Consider the following 21,912-nt stretch of genomic DNA (forward strand, 5'->3'; position numbering starts at 1 on the left):
AGAGAGAAAGAGAGACAGACAGAGAGACAGACAGAGAGAGAGACAGAGAAAGAGAGAGAAATGAGAGACACAGAGAGGGAGAGAGAGAGAGAAATGAGAAACAGAGAGAGAGAGAGAAATGAGAGACAGAGACAGAGACAGAGACAGAGAGAGAGTGCAGAGACAGAGAGCACCCATGGCCATCTGATATTTTTGCTTGTCTACTTGTGTTGGTTTATTCTACTCTGAAGTGGATGAATTAGGAGATAGACCAAATTAGGCTACAAATCTGTGGACTGTGAAAAAACTAGGTACTCATCAGCAGGAGTCCATGGCAGAGACTGGACTAGAGCTTCGGAAGATAAAGCCAATGAGTCAACACAGCCCTGAAAAGCTGAAAAGGAATCTACTTGGCCTGGCCCTGCAGGGGATTGACCTGTAGCCCAAACGCTGAATCCTGCAAGCAAGGGAACAGCTTTAGCCATCAGCTCTGGCACACTGGAGAGGTTGGGAGGTCAATGTTTCTAGGACTCACTAGAAGTTATACCCCTTATAACCCATTTTCCCAATGGCTTGAGGTGGTAAAGGCCTCGATTGTGGGGAAAGTAGTTTGTACTTCTGTTCTTGCTATTTCTTCTGAATAAATATCTCTGCATAAAAATTAGTTGCTTATGAATGATATTGAGGTTATAGTAACTGTTTATGATGTTGAGGAAGTCATCCCAAGGAACAGATGCATTTTTTAAACCCTTACCTTCTGTCTTAGAATTGATACTGTATGGTGAGGGCCAGGCATGGGGCTGGCAATTGATATTGAGAATGCACTAGAATGTGGTCTTGAACCAGCAGCATTAGATAAACATTTTCTACATTTCCAACCACTTTTCCAAACAAGATGGTGGTCACATGGGAAGCCGACTGCCCACCCCACAAATATGTGCCTCAACAAAAGACTGAAGTTTGTAACAAGCTGAATAATCAAGAAATCCAATGAGAAATGATAGCACATGATTTCCTTTAGCCCAGAACTGCATAAAAAGTCATTGCCAAAGGCAAGGGGGTTGCTGTCAGTCATACCAGCACAGGGAGGCGTGTGAATCTGACAAAAGGTGCGTCAAGGACACATACAGCCAGTAGGACTCTCCATCTTCAGGCAGGAAGAGTGAGGGCTTCTCTGGAAAAGCCTCAGGGGTGGATAGGTCAGAAAGCTGCAGGGTGGAGACTTTGGAAACCAGAGAAATCATCCTTATTATTGCATACTCTGCACTCAGATCAGGCCATCCCTGGCCTGGAGACTCACATCACTAACATTCGGCCCCAAGATGCCAGAGAACACCAGGAAGATCTAGCTTTCGGAGCCTCAAAGATCCAAGAAAACTAAACTTGGAGGCGGAGGTCAGCAAAGGAACCCAGAATATCCAGAGCTAGACCAAGCCGACCAGCCCCACCCAAAAGTGCAGCAGGAGGCAGAGCCTGGGCCTGGCACAATGCTTCACTTTAGGAACCAGAGCTGAGAAATGATTAATCAAAGAAAATACACACCAATTCCAAAAAGTATTGTAAATCTGATCCCTAAAAGGAGTGAAAAAACCCAATTAAAAATGTAATCAGAGCCCTAAAGGGGGGAAAAAGTAGATTTTTCACAAGAATTTTATGAATACATAGAAGAAATGAAGCAAGAGATTAAAGTGAAATAAAGACTAGCTGAGCTATCGAATGCCTGTAATCCTAGCTACTAGGAAAGGCTGAGGCAAGTAGACTGCTTAAACTCTGTACTTCTGAATTGCATTAGAGTTTGTGTGTAGCAGTCCACTCCTAACTAGGGGCAAGGGGAAAACAGTATGTGCAGATTGCTCAGTCTTGGGCATGCTCAGTAGTGCTCATGGCTGGGAAGGCCTCTGACCCTTGACCCCAGCTTCTCCCAGGTTAGGCGGGAAAACAGGTTTCTTTGTTCTCACCTGGTTAAGAGAAACCACACCTGCGCCTTGTCATTAACCAATGAGAATCATCCCTATGTACTGTGTATATTTGCATATCAAAAACTATATCTAGCCCAGCAGGCTCCGCCTTCTCTCTCTCTGCTCTCTGCCCCCTGCTCTCTGCTCCCTCCTTCTCTTTCAGGCTACCTGATGGCTGTCCTTGCAGGAGCTTGGCCTCTGGCCAAGCTCCATCTTTAATCTTTCTCTATTCACCTCTCTGACCTGCGTGGTATGGATCTCAGGACTGGAATAGCCTACTGAATTGGTCCTTTGATCAGAGCTTAGCTGTGGCTCATTGATAATTAATAAAGACTCATCCTGAACACCTCATATCTCTATTAGGACTCCGTCACTTCCCTCGTGGTATCAAAACTTCTATCCTGTCTCTATCTTCCTACCTTGTGGCCTCTCTCACCTCTGAGAGAGCTACATTGTGTGTCTGAATTAAGACAAGTGTCAATCCTGTGAGCCCCTGGGGAAAGAGAGGATGGGGCAGGCCACCAGCCTGCCTAAGGAAGGGCAAACTAGTCCAAGTCAGAAATGAAGTGGATCAAAATTTCCATGCTAATTTGCATTGAGATCAGGTCCATGAATGGCCTAGTTGTACTCCCAGCCTGGGAAAGATAGAGAGACCCAGAATTCCTAGAGGAAAAAGTAGTCAACCAAAATCAAGAAGTGGACTCTGACAACGAGAATAGAACAAAGAAACCAGTGACTCCATGCCACAGTAAGAAATATGAGGAAAAATCAAAGTATTGAAAAAATACAAGAAAATGTAAGCTATCTAACATAAAAAACAATGACCTGGGAAATGGATCAAAGAGAAATAATTTAAGAAGCTCTGGATTCACCCATCTAGATCTCTATCTCAAAGAGAATAAAGATAGGAAGAAATAGGGGCAGCTGGGTGGCTCAGTAGATTGAGAGCAAGACCTAGAGCCTGGAGGCCCTGGGTTCAAATCTGGCCTCAGATACTTTCTAGCTGTGTGACCCTGGGCAAGTCATTTAACCCCCCCTTAGCCCACCATTACCACTCTTCTGCCTTGGAACCAATACATGATTCGAAAATGGAAGATAAGAGTTTTTTAAAAAATAGGAGGAAATCACCTACTTGTACAAAAATACGTATAAGGGATCTTTTTGTGGTAGTAAAGAATTGGAAACTGAAAGGAAGTCCATCAATTAGGGAATGGCTGAACAGGATTGTAATGGAATACTATTGTGTCATAAGAAATGGCAAACAAGATGATCACAAAAAACCTAGGAAGACTTAAATGAAATGATGCAAAGTGAAGGGAGCAGAACCAGGAAAACATTGTACACCATTTTACAACAATAGTGTATGATGATCAACTGTGAGTGACATATCTATCTATCTATTCATCCATCTATCTATCTATCTATCTATCTATCTATCTATCTATCTATCTATCTGTCAGTCTATCTATCTATCTATCTATCTATCTATCTATCTATCTATCTGACTGTCTGTCTGTCTGTCTGTCCATCCATCCATCCATCCATCCATCCATCTATCTATCTATCTATCTATCTATCTATCTATCTAGATATAGATATAGATATAACTATTAGGGACAAGGCAAGGATCTAGGACAAATCAAGTTTTGGAGCAGCAGAGTCCCAAAAAGATCTGGGTGAAATGGGTTTTTTTTTACCTAAGAAAACCTGAGAGATCAATCATCTGAAGGAATCTGTAATGCTGGAGTGGAGGTTTATTCGGAGCCCACACATGGTGGTGACAACAGCAGCTGCCGCCTTGGGAGCTCTCAGCCCAGAGAGGGCAAAGGGGTTGGACAACTAGTCAGAAAGAAGTTGCAGGGGACTCTTTGCTGGCACCGGGGACAGCTGCACTTAATTGGCAATTCTATTTCCCATACTCAATTCTGGGTCAGAGTTCCAGAGTGGAGAGGACTTGGTGGTCCATCACGAGAAAGAAGGGACCCTGGTCACAGTTCCAAAGCAAAGAGGAGCACTAACACTTATAGCTGCAGGAGACCAGGGGCACAGACCAAGAGAGCAGTGATTACGCCTCTTCTAGGATCTTGGAAGCACCAAAAACATACACACTCTAGAACTAGCTCTAATAACAGCAGCTTGAAAAAGTATGGGGCTTAGGAAATTTATATATATATATAAAGTGGTTGGCCACTTTTTCCATTAGGAATTCTGGATCTCCCTATCTTTCCCAGGTTGGAAGGATACATATAATTTTAATTTTAATTTGATTTAAATATATAATATTTAAATATCTATTTATTTAAAAAAGAGCCATTTCCCAATTGATAAGTGGTCAAAGGATAGGAACAGGCAGTTTTCAGAAGAAATCAAAGCTATCCATAGATCTATGAAAAAATGATCTAAATTGCTACTGATTAGAGAAAAGCAAATTAAAACTCTGAGGTACTACCTTATACCTATCAGAAATAATAAATGCTGAAGAGGATTATGATTCAAAAACTATGATAAAAAGCCTAGATATTATGTTTCAGCAAATCATAAATGAAAAATGCCAGAGATATTAGAATCAGAAGTAAAAATAAAGATAGAAAAAATTGACATCATCTCCTAAATAGAACTCCAAAAGGAAAAGCTTTCACATCAAAGAAAAAAATACTATAAGCAGAGAAAAACAAATAGTTCAAGTGCCAAGGAATCCCGGCTGGGATCACATAAGACCTAGCAGCTTTTACATTTATGAAAGGAGATCTTGAAATACAGCATCCCCCAAAGCCAAAGAGATAGGCTTGCAACCAAGAATAACTTACCCTGCTAAGAAAAGTATAATCCTACAAGGAGGAAAATAGATCTTTCACAAAATAAAGACCTTTTGAGCATTTCTGATAAAGAATGAAGAACTGAGTAAGGCTTTTGAAATTTAAAAACAAGAATGCAGAGAAACTAGAAAGGTTAATTTATTTGAATAGATAGAAGGAGTTGTATAATGGAGTAGTCATCAGATGAACCCTACTCATGTGGAATGAGGAAGGGAAGGTTGAACACACACACAGGCAAATAGTTTGGTCTAGAAATACATCAAACTCAGCAGAGAAATAAACAGGGATGGGAATGAGAGGAGAGAGGAAGCAAGAAATGAGAAAGAATAGCACTAGGGAGGAAATAATGACAAGCAACAAAATCCCTGTTCCTAAAGGAGGAATTTTAATGAGGGAAAGGCAAAGAAAATAATTAGAATCTGAGGGGATGCCTTAGATCTCTTCTTAGGCAATTACAGAATGACTTAACAAATCATGGCTTATGAATACACCAAAATATTATTATACCAAAAGAAATGGAGGAAGAGATGATATTAGAAAATCCTGGGTAGTATGAACTAACTTATTGTGAAGGGAGTAGAATCAAGAGAATAACCTTTACATGGACACCAACATAGTCTTGAAAGATTTAAGAATTCTAATCAATGCAATAACTAACCACATCTCCAGAGGACTTAAAAATGAGTCATGTTATCCACCTCTTAATCAATATGAAATGGTGTACTTTTTTGAGTGTGGACAATGTACCGATTTGTTTTTCTTGATTACTTTTGTTATGAGTTTTTTCTTTCTTTCTCTCAATTAATAATGGGTTCTTGGTCAAAGATGAAGGAAGGGACTTAGCAATAGTGATGCCAATAAAAGAGGGCCATAGTAACTTTTTTTTTAAAACCCTCACCTTCCGTCTTGGAGTCAATACTGTGTATTGGTTCTAAGGCAGAAGGGTGTTAAGGGCTAGGCAATGGGGGTCAAGTGACTTGCCCAGGGTCACACAGCTGGGAAGTGTCTGAGGTCAAATTTGAACCCAGGACCTCCAGTCTCTAGGCCTGGCTCTAAATCCACTGAGCTACCCAGCTGCCCTCATGGATATTCTTTATAAGGCTGAGGAAGAGATGAAGCCACTATCTCGGACCCTATTCTGACAGTGCCAGTAGGAGTTGGAATAAAGACTCTCAGGGTTAATTTGCTTATATTATTTTTTTTGTCTTTTGTCTTTGAGGACAAGAACTATTTTCATTTTTCCATTGTAATCCCAGTGTCTAGCACATAGTAGATTCTTAGTTGGTTCTGTTTTTTAAAACCTTTACTTTCTGTCTTAGAATTGATGCTAAGTATTGTTTCCAAGGCAGAAGAGTAGTAAAGGCTAGGCAATTGGGCTTAAGTGACTTGCCCAGGGTTAGGCAGCTAGGAAGTTTCTGAGGTCAAATTTGAACCTAGGACCTCCTGTCTCTAGACCTGGATGTCTATCCACCAAGTCACCTAGCTGTCCCCACATAGTAGATTCTTTTTTTTTTTTAAACCCTTACCTTCCATCTTGGAGTTAATACTGTGTATTGGTTCCAAGGCAGAAGAGTGGTAAGGGCTAGGCAATGGGGGTCAAGTGACTTGCCCAGGGTCACACAGCTGGGAAGTGTCTGAGGCCAGATTTGAACCTAGGACCTCCCATCTCTAGGCCTGGCTCTCAATCCACTGAGCTACTCAGCTGCCCCCCACATAGTAGATTCTTAATAAAATGTTTGTTGTTGATTCATTGATTTATCTTCCCCAATCTTTCCCATTTTCTATTTCCTTTTGGTGGGTGGTAGCTTTATGAGCTCTTCTTAATACTAGGAATAATGCATGATATCCCTCACAAAGTAATGCTATCCCAACCATGAGTCAAGTCATGGAGTGTGACTCAAAGATTAACTGTACCAAAGCTTGAAAAAGAGCCAAAAGAAAGGAAATAAAGATGAGACAATTCTGCTAAGCCCTCAAATGTCTAGCTTAGAGCAGCAGAGAGTACCAGTCCCTAAGAAAGAAACATTATGAGCTCAAGTCCTTGGAAAGGAAAAACTAGACCAGCTTAAACCTTGTTGACTGATGGCTTTAGCTTGATGAACATACAAAAATGGAAAGAAACTATCATATGAGTAGGGACAAATAACACTTCCTGCCAGGTCTCTATAACAACAGTATATCCTTAAAAATTAAAATTTTTAAAATATTTAATTATGAACTTAAGAATGACCAACAAACATAGCTATTCAAAGATACACAATTTACACAAGAACCAAAGAACTAGATAGCATAGGCAATGTGCGCATGTTCTTTTCATTCATTCTTTTAAAGGGTATGTGGGGGCAGCTGGGTAGCTCAGTGGATAGAGAGTCAGGCCTAGAGACTGGAGGTCCTGAGTTTAAATTGGTCTCAGACATTGGCCAAGTCACTTAACCCCAATTACCCAGCCCTTACCTCTCTTCTACCTTAGTTGGCATATTTGGTGTCAATTCTTTTTTTTTTTTTAAACCCTTTCATCTTGGAATCAATACTGTGTATTGGTTCCAAGGCAGAAGAATGGTATAGGGCTAGGCAATGGGGGTCAAGTGACTCGCCTAGGGTCACACAGCTGGGAAGTGTCTGAGGCCAGATTTGAACCCAGGACATCCCATCTCTAGGCCTGGCTTAGTGTCAATTCTAAAACAGAAAATAAGGGTTTGTTTTTTTAATTGAAAAATTTTATTTAATTAATTGATTTAGAATATTTTCCATGATTACAAGATTCATGTTCTTTCTCTCCCCTCCTCTTACCGCCTCCCGTAGCCAATGTGCAGTTTCACTGGGTTTTACATTTGTCATTGATCAAGACCTATTTCCATATTATCGATAATTGTACCAGAGTGATCGTTTAGGGTCTATATCCTCAATCCTATCCCTATTGACCCATGTGATCAAGGAGTTGGTTTTTTTTTTTCTGTGTTTCTACTCCCACAGTTCTTTCTCTGGATGTGGCTAGTGTTCTTTCTCATGTCAATAAGAGTTTTGGTTTTTTTTTTAAACAGAGAAGGGCATATAAAGTTGCACAAGGGAGCAACAAATCTGCCTCCTTTGTATCACCTTATGACTTTCTTTATGTATCCTTTGGAGTATTGTATTATGTATTCTTCCTCTTCAGCCTCACTCCCCACCAGTCTTCCCTTATGACAGATAAGCAGAGAGAAGCCTGTTCACTGGCCGTGTCTGAAAATGTATGTCTCATTCTCCACCTCTAATCCACCACTTCTCCCCCAAGGGGAAAGAATGTTTCATCATCAGTCTTTCAAAATCATAATTGGTTCTTCATCGGCCACAGTCTTGATGACTTTAAAATTGTTTTACTCTACAATATTTTGGTCACTATAAACTTGGATTTTCAGTCAACCCCACCTTAAAAAAACTGTCTTAGAATCAATGCTAAATATCAATTCCAAGGCAGAAGAGCAGCAAGACAGAGGTAATTGGGTTTGAGTAACTTGCCCAGAATCACAGTTAGGAAGTGTTCCAGATTACATTTGAACTTGGGACCTCCTAGTTCCAAGTCTGGCTCCTTCTCCACTGAGCCACCTAGCTGCTTCCAGCCAGCTACACCCTGATGTACATGCTCCTTTAAGGCAGATGTCCAGCATTTGATAAATTAGGAAAAACATCTGACTCAGGGAGGGAGGTTTCACAATTTTTCAGACATATGCTTTTAGAGTTCGCTGGTGTGATATGGTAGTCATATGGCGCCACAGTGGAATTGTTATTTGGTATCTTTGCTTGGGGTTAGCCCTCTTCTGACCATTCAACATTATGGTTTATCCTGTTAAACTTGTAACTCATATTATCATCTCCTGGGGAGAATAAGGTCTTCTGTTGATATCTCATCCCACCACAATTTATTTCAACTACTCAAACAGCCTCTAGCAGAGTGGCAAAGTCCTTTCAAACCCCAGACTCTGGATTTGCTTCTAGGTACCCAGGAACAGTTTTCAAAGAACTGCAAAAGGAAAGTGAGAAAGAAAAAGAGTTTGGGTGGCCTTGATGGGACTTTTTGCATCAGGTATCATTTCCCATAGGGTGTGGGGCAGGGAGGAGTTGAAGGAAAAGAGTCTGATGAAGAAGCTAAATAATTTTTCAGTTAACACCCTGCCATGCTCTCACTGTGTGGTTTCATTATTTAATCTGACATTCTGAATTCTCTCCAAATCAGATGGAATCATTTTCAAATGTAGGTCATAAGATGAATTATCTATATCTTTGTCCTTCACCATTTAGTGTGGATAGAGGAAAGCTGACTATATGTAAACAGAAAGGCAGCTAAATGGTGTAGTGGATAGAATTCAGCAGCTATGATCTTCTGACATGTCTATAAGACCCTGAGTAAGTCCCCTAACCTCTTTTGCTTCAGTTTCTCATCTTCAAAATGAGGACAATAATAGGACCTACCTCCCAGGATTGTTGGATGGAGAAGAGTTTATTTATAGTTCTATAGTCTGTCTGTCTGTCTGTCTGTCTGTCTGTCTGTCTGTCTATCCATCCATCCATCCATCCATCCATCCATCTATCTATCTATCTATCTATCTATCTATCTATCTATCTATCTATCCATCCATCTATCTATCTATCTATCTCAAATACGTTACAAACCTTAAAGCACTGTATACATCTTAGCTATTGTTATTCTCAAATCAGTGGAATTGAATACATTTCACTATCAATTGGAATTTATTCAAAGAATTTAAGTTCCTAAAAGGAATTCGATGCTACACCATGGACTGTGTATCTGACAATTTGAACCCATCTTAAGACATTTAAAACAGGGGTCCCTTTATATGGTATCCAAGGTAAAACGACTGAAAAGGTCTTTCACTAAAATCAATAGCAATGCAAGTTCTGCCTGGAAAGCTCTGATTTTTTTATAATTGTGTACCATGTGGCTATGAGTCCTTGGTAGGCCCTGATGGAGATAGCTTATACTTATGCTACAGATTGCCTTACTTCCTATATCAAGAAGGTTCAATGGCTGAGATGGCAACGCAGCAAAGCACTGTGGAGTGCTCAGGGCGTGTTGGAGCACAAAAGACAACACGGCCACCCAATGCAGCTTAGGAAGTCTCCAGGTGTAACGACTTTTCGTGCCACTGGACCCAGGCTTCCAACGCCGAGAGAGTGGGACTGTCTCTGTGCATCGACTTTTCCACTTAAATCTTCACGCACAAGTGTCTTTGTGCACACTCATCTAGCATAGACGTACAAAGACAATCGTCATCCTCAGTTACTGAGAGACTACTACTAAACTAAAGTGGGATAGAGCCAAGATGACTGAATAACAGAAAGCAGTCAACTCTGTGGCTCCACAAAAATCAACCAACCAAACTTTTCCAAAGAATTCTAGAAAATCACCAGATCAAATCCTGATGGAGAAATCCAAGAAAAGGCAAGGAGAGTCCTTATTTTTATTTTTTAAAACCCTTAGCTTCCGTCTTGGAATCAATACTATGTATTGGTTCCAAGGCAGAAGGGCCTTCAAGTGACTTGCCCAGGGTCACACAGATAGGAAGTGTCTGAGGTCAGATTGGAACCTAGGACCTCCCATCTCTAGGCCTGTCTCTCAATCCACTGAGTCACATAGATGCCCCCAAGAGTCCTTATTTTTAACCCAGGTCAGCATAAGGAGACAGTCTGAGAAATCTATGGGCATTAGAGATAGTGTCTGGTCAAGAACCCGTGGCCATGAGGATTACTCCAGTGCTTAGGGAGAAGATATGGAGCAGGCCAAGAGGAGGTCCCAAATCCATAACAGGGTATGGCATAGAGACCTCCCATCTCTAGGCCTGGCTCTCATCTACTGAGCCATCCAGCTGCCCTCCCCCACCCCCCCTGCAAGGTGCATATTCTAAAGCAAGCAGGACCTCTGCTGCTCTAACCCTAGGAGCAAAGTGGAAACCCAATTCCAACTTCAAGCCCAGTTTGAAGCCCACAGAGGAATAATTCGGGCAGGAAACCCAGATCAGAAGGGAACTTGCAATTCTATCACTCTGAACCAGCAGAACTTCCCAGCTGGCTGATAGGGCCTGAGTCCAGCATCATTCTACTGTTATTCAGGCACAAATGCAATTAAGAAATTTGGAGATCTCAAACTAAAGAGTAGCAATCAGATTTTTTTCCTGGATCACATCATTTTGGGAACACTGCAAGCTTATAGGTCTCTAGTCTGAGCTATTAGAAGAACAACACTCAGTATCCCTAAGAAGTAACAATAAAACCAACTAGACCTTACCTCCAAAAGTACACAGAATCCAGTCCTATCATCAAATCCCAAGTTAGGAAGGAAGATGAAAAATGAGCAAACAAAAAAAAGAACCCCACCATAAAAAGCTATTATAGTGACAAGGTAAAGAAAGAGAGAATGGGAGAGAGAAAGAGAAAATGAGAAAGAAAGAAAGAAAGAAAGAAAGAAAGAAAGAAAGAAAGAAAGAAAGAAAGAAAGAAAGAAAGAAAGAAAGAAAGAAAGAAAGAAAGAAAGAAAGAAAGAAAGAAAGAAAGAAAGAAAGAAAGAAAGAAAGAAAGAAAGAAAGAAAGAAGAAAGAAAAAGAAAGAAAGAAAGAGGAAGGAAGGAAGGAAGGAAGGAAGGAAGGAAGGAAGGAAGGAAGGAAGGAAGGAAGGAAGGAAGGAAGGAAGGAAGGAAGGAAGGAAGGAAAACACAGCTTTGAGCATAATTAGAATTCCAAAAAGAGAAAAAAAATGTTTTAACCAAAGAAATGAGACCACCAAACAACCAAAAATTTTTAGAAAAGAAATGAGAGCTATGGAAGAAAGAATTAAAGATTTAGCAGGATGGCACAGGAAGTACAAAATCTTCCCCAAGCAACAAATTCCTCTCTCTCATCTTATAGCACACAGATACCTTCTGTCACTATCACCTTTATTTTTGTCTCACATGAAGAGATGACCTTACTCCCTACCAAATCTCCCCTCTCTCCTTACATGAGTGATCTCTTTCCATCCATCTCCTCCAGCAAATTGATGCCTCTGTCATCCCCACTCTGTCACTTATCTTCTTGTCTATTTCTCCTTGTCTACTTACTCATCCTTAAGAAATTCTCACTTAATCCTTCCAGCCTTACTATTACCTTTTATCTCCTGCCCTTTGTAGCTAAACTCCTCAAAAATAACATCTACAATAAGTTCCTCTGTTTTCTCTCTTCTTAACCACTTACAATCTGACTTCCTACCTCATTATCCCCCAATCCATCAATTAACAAGCATTTATTAAGCATATCAATATGCTGGATATTTATTGATTGAGTGATTGTTCATATTTCATTGGTAAAGGAAACTCTTAGGGAGGAAAGTCACTCTACGAATGAGAAGTGTGTAGAAATAAACGATTTACCCAGAATCACTTACACATTATTTGTCAGAGATGGGAGAACTTGAATCCAGGCTTTCCAGACTGCAGGCTTCACTCTTTCACCACTAGACCAGGAGGTTTTTCAGTTTGTCTGTAAAAAGAATCTTGAAACATAGGTATCAGGTTTCTGGGTCCTGACTGGGAAGAGTATCTGGCAACTCAGCTACTTTACTGATATGGTGATAAAATTCTAAACCAGCAGTCTTTTCTAGGCTAGAGAATGGGACTATTAGTGAGGCAAGAACTGGGCTGCAAAGTAGGATGGAAGGAAGAGGGGAAGGAGGAGAATTGGGAGATGAAGAGACCCACTGACTAGAGTCAGGATAACTGATTTATAAAGGGAGCTTTATAAATAATGGGTAATTCCAGGCCTGGAGTTAGGAAGACTCTTCTTGAGTTCAAATCTGGTCTTAGACAGACAAGCCTGTGCAAGCCTGACTAGTAACTTAACTTCAAATGCCTAGTCCTTACCCATGGAACTGATACTTAGTATCAATTCTAAGACAGAAGGAAAGAGGATTTTTAGAATGGAAAGAAGGAAAGAAGGAAGGAAGGAAGGAAGGAAGGAAGGAAGGAAGGAAGGAAGGAAGGAAGGAAGGAAGGAAGGAAGGAAGGAAGAAAGAAAGGAAGGAAGGAAGGAAGGAAGGAAGGAAGGAAGGAAGGAAGGAAGGAAGGAAGAAAGAAAGGAAGAAAGAAAGAAAGAAAGAAAGAAAGAAAGAAAGAAAGAAAGAAAGAAAGAAAGAAAGAAAGAAAGAAAGAAAGAGAAAGAAAGAAAGAAAGAAAGAAAGAAAGAAAGAAAGAAAGAAAGAAAGAGAGAGAGAGAGAAAGAAAGAAAGAAAGAAAGAAAGAAAGAAAGAAAGAAAGAAAGAAAGAAAAGAAAGAAAGAAAGAAAGGAAGGAAGGAAGGAAGGAAGGAAGGAAGGAAGGAAGAAAGAAAGAAAGAAGAAAGAAAGAAAGAAAGAAAGAAAGAAAGAAAGAAAGAAAGAAAGAAAGAAAGAAAGAAAGAAAGAAAGAAAGAAAGAAAGAAAGAAAGAAAGAAAGAAAGAAAGAAAGAAAGGAAGGAAGGAAGGAAGGAAGGAAGGAAGGAAGGAAGGAAGGAAGGAAGGAAGGAAGGAAGGAAGGAAGGAAGGAAGGAAGGAAGGAAGGAAGGAAGGAAGAAAGAAAGGAAGAAAGAAAGAAAGAAAGAAAGAAAGAAAGAAAGAAAGAAAGAAAGAAAGAAAGAGAAAGAAAGAAAGAAAGAAAGAAAGAAAGAAAGAGAGAAAGAAAGAGAGAAAGAAAGAAAGAAAGAAAGAAAGAAAGAAAGAAAGAAAGAAAGAAAGAAAGAAAGAAAGAAAGAAAGAAAGAGAAAGAAAGAAAGAAAGAAAGAAAGAAAGAAAGAGAGAAAGAAAGAGAGAGAAGAAAGAGAGAAAGAAAGAAAGAAAGAAAGGAAGGAAGGAAGGAAGGAAGGAAGGAAGGAAGGAAGGAAGGAAGAAAGAAAGGAAGAAAGAAAGAAAGAAAGAAAGAAAGAAAGAAAGAAAGAAAGAAAGAAAGAAAGAAAGAAAGAAAGAAAGAAAGAAAGAAAGAAAGAAAGAAAGAAAGAAAGAAAGAAAGAAAGGAAGGAAGGAAGGAAGGAAGGAAGAAGGAAGGAAGGAAGGAAGGAAGGAAGGAAGAAAGAAAGAAAGAAAGAAAGAAAGAAAGAAAGAAAGAAAGAAAGAAAGAAAGAAAGAAAGAAAGAAAGAAAAAGAAAGGAAGAAAGAGAAAGGAAGGAAGGAAGGAAGGAAGGAAGGAAGGAAGGAAGGAAGGAAGGAAGGAAGGAAGGAAGAAGGAAGGAAAGAAGGAAGGAAGGAAGGAAGGAAGGAAGGAAGGAAGGAAGGAAGGAAGGAAAGAAAGAAGAAAAAAAACTAAAAATGTCAGGAAATTTGGATTTTTTTCTAAGGACAAGTTATAGATTTGAGGGCTACAGATCTAAAGCTAGAAAAAACCTCAGAAGCCATTCAACTATTTAAACCTACACCAGCCTCACTTGACTTATTATAAAAGGTATGTGGGAATGAACTAAGTAACCCCTATGATCCATTCCAGATCTAACCTTCTATGACTGTCTTGAATTTTGCCAAAACTAAGCTATAAACTAAAATACTTGTCTGGAGGACTTATGATAGGCTATTTGGTATAACTGAAGAATAATAATCGTCCTTGAAATTGAGGAATATATTCTATGCCTTGCCAATGTACTAGCACCTATTTGGGAAAGGACCCATTTTCCATATTATGCCTTCATTCTTTTTTTTTTTTAATTTTAAACATTATTTTATTTGGTCATTTCCAAACATTATTCACTGGAAACAAAGATCATTTTCTTTTCCTCCCCGCCCCCCCCTCCCACCACCTTTCCCTCTCCCATAGCCGACTCACGATTCCACTGGTTATCACATGTGTTCTTGACTCGAACCCATTTCCCTTTGTTGGTATTTGCATTAGAGTGTTCATTTAGAGTCTCTCCTCAGTTATGTCTCCTCCACCCCTGTAGTCAAGCAGTTGCTTTTCATCAGTGTTTTTACTCCCACAGTTTATCCTCTGCTTGTGGATAGTATTTTTTAGATCCCTGCAGATTGTTCAGGGACATTGCATTGATACTAATGGAGAAGTCCATTACCTTCCATTGTACCACAGTGTGTTTGTCTCTGTGTACAATGTTTTCCTGGTTCTGCTCCTCTTGCTCTGCATCAATTCCTGGAGGTTGTTCCAGTTTCCATGGAACTTCTCCACTTTATTATTCTTTGAGCACAATAGTATTCCATCACCAACATATACCACAATTTGTTCAGCCACTCCCCAATTGAAGGGCATCCCCTCATTTTCCAATTTTTGGCCACCACAAAGAGTGCAGCTATGAATATTTGTGTACAAATCTTTTTCCTTATTATCTCTTTGGGTTACAAGCCCAGCAGTGCTATAGCTGGATCAAGGGGCAGACAGTCTTTTATCACCCTTTGGGCATAGTTCCAAATTGCCCTCCAGAATGGTTGGATCAATTCACAACTCCACCAGCAATGAATTAGTGTCCCCACTTTGCCACATCCCCTCCAGCATTCATTACTTTCCATAGCTGTCATGTTAGCCAATCTGCTAGATGTGAGGTGATACCTCAGAGTTGTTTTGATTTGCATCTCTCTGATTATAAGAGATGTAGAACACTTTTTCATGTGCTTATTAATAGTTTTGATTTCTTTGGCTGAGAACTGCTTGTTCATGTCCCTTGCCCATTTATCAATTAGAGAATGGCTTGATTTTTGTACAATTGATTTAGTTCTTCGTAAATTTGAGTAATTAAACCTTTGTCAGAAGTTTTTATGAAGATTGTTTCCCAATTTGTTGCTACCCTTCTGATTTTGATTACATTGGTTTTGTTTGTACAAAAACTTTTTAATTTGATGTATTCCAGATTATTTATTTTGCATTTTGTAACTCTTTCTAAGTCTTGCTTGGTTTTGAAGTCTTTCCCTTCCCAAATGTCTGACATGTATGCTATTCTGTGTTCGCCTAATTTTCTTATAGTTTCCTTCTTTATGTTCAAGTCATTCACCCATTTTGAATTTATCCTGATGTAGGGTGTGAGGTGTTGATCTAAATCTAATCTTTCCCAAACTGTCCTCCAATTTTCCCAGCAGTTTTTATGAAATAGTGGATTTTTGTCCCAAAAGCTGGGATCTTTGGGTTTGTCATATACTGTCTTGCTGAGTTCGCTTGCCCCCAGTCTATTCCACTGATCCTCCTTTCTGTCTCTTAGCCAATACTAGATTGTTTTGGTGACTGCTGCTTTATAATATAGTCTGAGATCTGGGACTGCAAGGCCCCCTTCCTTTGCATTTTTTTCCATTATTTCCCTGGATATCTTTGATCTTTTGTTCTTCCAAATGAACTTTGTTATGGTTTTTTCTAAATCAGTAAAAAAATTTTTTGGAAGTTCCATGGTATGGCACTAAATAGATAGATGAGTTTGGGTAGGATGTCATTTTTATTATATTGGCTTGTCCTATCCATGAGCAGTTAATGTTCTTCCAATTGTTCAAGTCTAGTTTTAGTTGTGTGGAAAGTGTTTTGTAGTTGTGTTCATATAGTTCCTGTGTTTGTCTCGGGAGATAGATTCCTAGGTATTTTATTTTGTCTAAGGTGATTTTGAATGGGATTTCTCTTTCTAGTTCTTGCTGCTGAGCTGTGTTGGAATTATATAGACATGCTGATGACTTATGTGGGTTTATTTTGTATCCTGCAACTTTGCTAAAGTTGTTGATTATATCTTATCCAACAGGGCAATAAAGAAAGGAAAATTAAGGAGGGGGAGGAGGGAGGGAGTATAAAAAGGGAGGGGCTAGAAAGGGAAGCATCTCAAGGGAGGGGACTAGGGGGACTGACCTAAAGTAAATCACTTGTTCAAAAGGAGATAGCTAAAGAAGAAAGGTCAGAACTAGGGGAAGATATCAAAGTGCCAGCAAATCCACAAATGACAATCATAACTTTGAACGTGAATGGGATGAACTCACCCATAAAACATAGACAAATAGCAGATTGGATTAGAACCCAAAACCCTACCATTTATTGTCTTCAAGAAACACATATGAGGCGGGTTGACACTCACAAGGTTAGAATTAAAGGATGGAGTAAGACCTTTTGGGCCTCAACTGATAGAAAGAAGGCAGGAGTTGCAATCATGATATCTGACGAAGCCAAAGCAAAAATAGACTTGATCAAAAGGGATAGGGAAGGTAAATATATTCTGCTAAAAGGGAGTATAGACAATGAGGAAATATCACTAATCAACATGTATGCACCAAAGGGTATAGCATCCAAATTTTAGGAGAATTGAAGGAGGAAATAGACAGTAAAACCATATTAGTGGGAGACTTGAACCAACCACTATCAAATTTAGATAAATCAAACCAAAAAATAAACAAGAAAGAGGTAAAAGAGGTGAATGAAATCTTAGAAAAATTAGAGTTAATAGACATATGGAGAAAAATAAATAGGGACAAAAAGGAATAAACCTTCTTTTCAGCACTACATGGCACATTCACAAAAATAGATCATACACTAGGTCACAGAAACATGGCACTCAAATGCAGAAAAGCAGAAATAATAAATGCAGCCTTTTCAGATCACAAGGCAATTAAAATATTGATTGGTAAGGGTACATGGAGAGCCAAATCAAAAATTAATTGGAAATTAAATAATAGGATACTCCAAAATCAGTTAGTAAGAGAAGAAATCATAGAAACAATTAATAATTTCATTAAGGAAAATGACAATAGCGAGACATCCTTTCAAACCTTATGGGATGCAGCCAAGGCAGTACTTAGAGGAAAATTCATATCCCTGAGTGCATATATTAACAAATTAGGGAGGACAGAGATAAAGGAATTGGAAATGCAAATCAAAAAACTTGAGAACAAACAAATTAAAACCCCCCAGAAGAAAACCAAACTAGAGATCCAAAAAATTAAGGGAGAAATTAATAAAATCGAAAGTGACAGAAGTATTGAGCTAATAAAGAAGACTAGAAGCTGGTACTTTGAAAAAACAGACAAAATAGACAAAGTACTGGTAAATCTAATTAAAAAAAGGAAAGAAGAAAGGCAAATTAACAGCATCAAAGTGAAAAGCGGGATCTCACCTCCAATGAAGATGAAATTAGGCAATCTTTAAAAACTACTTTGCCCAACTATATGGCAATAAATATACCAACCTAGGTGATATGGATGAATATTTACAAAAATATAAATTGCCTAGACTAATAGAAGAAGAAATAGTTTTCTTAAATAATCCCATATCAGAAAAAGAAATCCAACAGGCCATCAAAGAACTTCCTAAGAAAAAATACCCAGGGCCTGATGGATTCACCAGTGAATTCTATCAAACATTCAAAGAACAGCTAACTCCAATACTATACAAACTATTTGACATAATAAGCAAAGAGGGAGTTCTACCAAACTCCTTTTATGACACAAACATGGTACTAATTCCAAAGCCAGGCAGGCCAAAAACAGAGAAAGAAAATTATAGACCAATCTCCCTAATGAATATAGATGCAAAAATCTTAAATAGGATACTAGCAAAAAGACTCCAGCAAGTGATCAGAAGGGTCATCCACCATGATCAAGTAGGATTTATACCAGGAATGCAGGGCTGGTTCAATATTAGGAAAACTATCCACATAATTGACCACATCAACAAGCAAACCAACAAGAACCACATGACTATCTCAATAGATGCAGAAAAAGCCTTTGATAAAATACAACACCCATTCCTACTAAAAACACTAGAAAGCATAGGAATAGAAGGGTCATTCCTAAAAATAATAAACAGTATATATCTAAAACCATCAGCTAATATCATCTGCAATGGGGATAAACTAGATGTATTCCCAATAAGATCAGGAGTGAAACAAGGATGCCCATTATCACCTCTATTATTTGACATTGTACTAGAAACACTAGCAGTAGCAATTAGAGAAGAAAAAAGAAATTGAAGGCATTAAAATAGGCAAGGAGGAGACCAAATTATCACTCTTTGCAGATGACATGATGGTCTACTTAAAGAATCCTAGAGATTCAACCAAAAAGCTAATAGAAATAATCAACAACTTATGCCTTCATTCTTGAATAGATCTCTGTTAAGAGAGCAAAGATCACTTATAGAAGCCAATTATGTAAACCCATGTAAATTTTTTTATGCTAACTATTGTGCAGCATAAAGAATCTTTAATAGTGAAGACCTGAGTATACCCCTTAATTCATATCTTTTATAATACAACAGTTGAAGTCTACAGAGCACTGTAATCAGCCAATAAATATTTATTCATCCCTTTCTAGGTATTCACATGTTTAGACATTGTGGTGAATATAGAGTGAAAACATTGTTCCATCTCAAGGATCTAAATATCTAGTTAGAGACATAAGATTAACATATGTGAAATAATTGTTATTGTCATCAATGAATTTTTAAAAAATTTAAGTTTTGAATTAAACAAAAATTGATTTTCTTTCCCTCCCACCTTCCCATTAAAAAGGGGGAGGGAACCTGTGTAACAAATGTGCATAGACAAACATAAATTCCTGCATTGACTGAGTCTTTTAAAATTATATGTTTTAATCCATATCCTAAATTCATCATGTCTCAGTGTGGATCGTCTGAAGTCACGGTTGGTTATTGCATTGATCAGAATTCTTAAGGCTTCCAAAGTTTTTTCTTTATAATATTGTTACTGTTGGAGAAATTGTTGTTCTGGTTCTGCTCACTTCAATCTAGATCAATTTGTAAAAGCCTTCTTGGGTTTATCGATAAATCCAAAATGATCTTTTTTTGTTTCTTTCTTACAATAATATTCCATTACATTCAAATATAATTTGTTCGGTTATTCCTGTTTATAATGGGTATCCTGTTTGTTTCCATTTCTTTGCCACACACACACACACACACAAAGCTTCTATAAATATATTTTTTAGTATTTACATCCCCATTGGTTAGCACCATGTTTGCAACATAGTGAGAGTTGGAGAAATACTTTTTTTCATTCAAACTGTATCATGTCCAAGGGAGAAAGAGATCAAATAAAAAAGCAACAGTTAGGGAAGGTCTCATGGAAAAAGCAGCCATGAACTGGCACTTGTGGGCTTTGAATAAACAGAGAGGAAAGGAGAGGCCATTTCAGGTGAGTAATCCAACTACATAAGCCAAGGTACAGCGTTAGAATGAGAATGAAATGCACTGAAACCAGTAGGAGATTGACAGGATGAAGGGTGTGCCATCAGAGATATAGGTCAGATTAGAAAGGGCTTTGAAAGTCAGGCAGAGGGGTTCAAATTTGATTTGGGAGAAAAGGCTAGCCTTATGAATAAACAAACACCTAAGGGGGAGAGGGTGATTAATGAGGTGACCAGCCTCCCCAAATATCCATTTCACTTCTTGTCATAGCTCTATTTATTTGAGGCTACCAGGCTTTCCTGACTTTTCAGATCACTTCTTTGAGTGTAAATACACTTTGGAGGGCCCCTTGCCATGGCCTGTGCTATTATATGGGAGATCATTCAATATAGAGCTAGAAGGGATATTAGAAGTCATCTAATCCAGCCCCCTCATTTATAGATGAGGAAACTGAGGCTGGGAGAAGATAATTAACTTGCCTAAGGTTATATGGTTTAATAATAATAATAATAATAACAACTAGCATTTATATAGCACTTTAAGGTTGACCAAGTGCTTTACAAATAGTATCCCATTCAATCAACCTTCACAATAAATCTAGGAGGCAGGCACTATTATTATTCTCATTTTAGAAGTTGAGGAAACATGAGGTAGGCAGAGATAAAGTGATTTGCTCAACTACTAAATGTTGTATCTTCCCGCTAAATGTTTTTAACTTGGAAGTTTTGGATGGGATGGAAGTAGGGGATGGAGGAGGATAGAGCCGAACCCATGATGGGACCTTCCTTGTAAGGAAATTTCCTCCCAGCACAGAAATCTGTAAATTAATTTATAATCTGAAAGTGTTGTCTGAGAGTACTGAGGGGCTCAGTGTCAGAGGGAAGACTCAACCCAGGTCTTCTGACTTTCAATTCACTACATCACTTTGCCTTTCGTGTTTTTATTTATTATTATTTCAGCTAATATCTTTATTATCATCTAGCACCTTAGGAGTTTATAGGGCTTGTGCTACAGTCACTACTAGCTGCTTGACCTTGGCAAGTTCTTTAATTTCTCTTTGGATGGGAAATTGGTAGAGAACTGATCTAAATTGAGCCTATCTGACCCCCCCCCCCCATCCCCACCCCTCTTCCTCTGCACTGACTTGGTTTAGGCAGGAGCAGGGGCTCAAGACTTTAGAAGTAGAAATGTTTGTTCTTGGTATATCTTTGAAGCAAATATCCATATGCAAAAGTTTTTTAAAAATTTTAAATAGTTTGATTTTTTATTTTAAATAGTTTGATTTTTGAATTTAATTTTTTTTGGCTGTGTCATGGGTCCCTAAATAGGGGGTGGGACCCAGAATCGGGGGTTCTAGCCAATGATAGAGAAGAGAGAGACATCAGGGTTTATTAGAATCATGAAGAGCAGATAGAGCCACCTAGTCCTGGTCCAGTGGAACCAGAACAACCAGGGTAGGCAATACAATGCAGGGTATCTGCCCTAGAGTCAAGAGGACCTTTAGTTCAACTATCCACATGCAGAGGAAAAACTGTGAGAACAGAAACACAGAAGAAAAACAACTGCTTGATTACATGGGTTGAAGGGATATGGCTGGGGATGTAGATTCTAAATGATCACCCTGGTGCAAATATCAACAACATGGAAATAGGTCCTGATCAAGGACACAAGTAATACCCAATGAAATTGTGCATCAGCTGAGGGAAGGGAGGGAAATAATGCGATTATTGTAGGCAAGGAATAATGTTCTAAATTGACTAAATAAAATTTTTTAAAAAGGGGGGGACCTTAGTTCAAATCTAGCCTCAGACCTTTATACCCTATGCAAGGCACTTAATCCCTTTTGCCTCAATTTCCTCCTCTGTAAAATGACCTGGAGAAGACAATGGCAAACCACTTCAGTATCTTTGCCAAGAGTATTCCAAATGAGGTCAGACACAACTGAAAAATCATGCAACTTATAGCCTGTATATACTTTCATGTGTGTATATTGTTTTTCCTGTTAGAATGTTAAGCTATATGGCAGGAGTTGCCTTATTTTTGTCTTTGTGTCCTCAGAGCCAAGA

The sequence above is a fragment of the Monodelphis domestica genome, chromosome 4 (genome assembly GCF_027887165.1).
Source record: "Monodelphis domestica isolate mMonDom1 chromosome 4, mMonDom1.pri, whole genome shotgun sequence".
Classification (NCBI taxonomy): Eukaryota; Metazoa; Chordata; class Mammalia; order Didelphimorphia; family Didelphidae; genus Monodelphis; species Monodelphis domestica.